Genomic DNA, 1,960 nt, shown 5'->3' with positions numbered 1-1,960 from the left:
GGTTTGGATGTTTGGCCCCTCCAAATCCCAGGTTGAAATTTAATTCCCAGTGTTGGAGGGGAGGAGCAGGGAGAGGTGTTTAGGTCACAGGGGCAGGTCCCTCATGAGTAGTTTTGTGCCCTCCCCTCACTACTAAGTGAGTTCTTACACTAGTAGTTCACAGGAGAGCTGTTGTTTACGGGAAGCTGGCACCATCTCCTCCCTCCCTCTCTCTCCCTCTCCTGCTCCCCTTTTATGTCTCCTTGAAGCTCTCACCAGAAGCAGGTGCCGGTGCCATGCTTCTTGTACAGCTTGCAGAACCGTGAGCCAAATAAACCACTTTTCTTTATAAATTACCCACCCTCAGATATGCCTTTGTAACAACACCAAACAGACTAATGTACCTTGTAGCTTAAATAAAAAGAAGAAGAGGGCAGCGCCTGTGGCTCAGTGAGTAGGGCGCCAGCCCCATATACGAGGGTGGTGGGTTAGAACCCGGCCCCAGTCAAATTGCAGCAACAACAACAACAACAATAAATAAATAAATAAAAAGAAGAGGTTCAAACTAAGGCAAATCCACTACTTCCCCCACTCCCAGCCCCCAGTGGTTCTGAATGTGCATATTTCCCACTTTGAGCTCATTAAAGGGAAGCTCAGAGGGGGAGGGAGGGACAGTGGAAGGCTCTGCAGCACCCTGGGACCAGAGGGAAAGTCCCTCTGAGGCTGGCACCAACCGAGAGGAGGCCAAGTTGACATGGATATGATCTTACCTTTGGAAATCGAGATCTAAGCTGAACTGGAGACAATTTGGTTCAGGGACTCGGTCAATTCCTTTAAGGCTGGGGCCAGTTCAAACTGAATTTTCTGTCATCTACAAGTGAGAGATTTCCTAACTTAAAGGCCTCCCTGGGAGGGGCTTCTTGCCAGGGAAAGTCAAAGCCAGTAAGAACTGAAGTGGAGCCCGGGGGAAAGAGGCTTGAAACCTACCCATGAAACCTACTGGATCTGGGCAAAAGGAATCCTTTTTAGGGAGCAGGTTCACCTGTTACCCCATTAGGGTGGGTGGGGGAAGTGCAGGGAGGCAAAGCCCCTGGGGAAATGAGGAAAGGCAGCTTTACCTCACGGAGGGAAAGACTCAGGGAAGCAGCTCTGGTTCCTCAACAAAAGAGGCTCAGTGACGAGGCTCTCACTTGTAGTCCTAACTACAAGTCCTCACTTGTAGTCCCAGGAAGTGGGAGGACTGCTTGAAGCTAGGAATTCGAGACAAGCCTGGGCAACATAGTAAGATCCCTATCTATATGAACTTTAGCTAGACGCAGTGTTGTATAGTCCTAGCCTCTTGGGAGGCTGAGGCAGGAGGATCACTTGAGCCTAGGATTTCAAGGTTACAGTGAGTTATGATATCAGCACTGCACTGCAGCCAAAAAAAACGAAAGAAAGCAGCAGACCCTCTCCCCAGAGTCTGCAACTCAGGCCCAGAAACAGGTCTTGGAGAGATGCTGGGGTCTGGGATGGGTGGAAACTACTTGAGAGTCTCTTGAAGGACACTCCTCCAGAACTACTTCAACCAAAGCCCGTGGGGCTTTACTTTCTGCCACACTTCACTCTCTGATTTTTGGTATACAGTGAACTTCGCTAAATAAATCTTTCCTTTGGACATCTCTGTCCTTCTCAGATCCTGCACTATAGAGGACTTAAAGCTTCATATTTCTAACTACTGGTCTATAGCCATGAAGGGTTGTGAAATCAATTTAGTATCTTAGTTTTTTTGTGCTCGTATAACAAAATACCACAGATTGGGTAATTAACAAAGAACAGAAACTTATTTCCTCACAGTTCTGGAGGCTGGGAAGTTGAAGATCAAAGGGCCAGCATCTGTCAGAGAGCCTGCAGAGAGGGCCAAACTTGCCTTTTATACCAGCATCAATCCCACCCATGAAGGCAGAGCCCTCATAGCCTAATAATCTCTCTCTCTCTCTCT

This window comes from Otolemur garnettii, unplaced genomic scaffold (assembly GCF_000181295.1).
Source record: "Otolemur garnettii isolate 467f Iridium unplaced genomic scaffold, OtoGar3 scaffold00147, whole genome shotgun sequence".
Lineage (NCBI taxonomy): Eukaryota > Metazoa > Chordata > Mammalia > Primates > Galagidae > Otolemur > Otolemur garnettii.
This window is presented reverse-complemented; position numbering follows the sequence as displayed.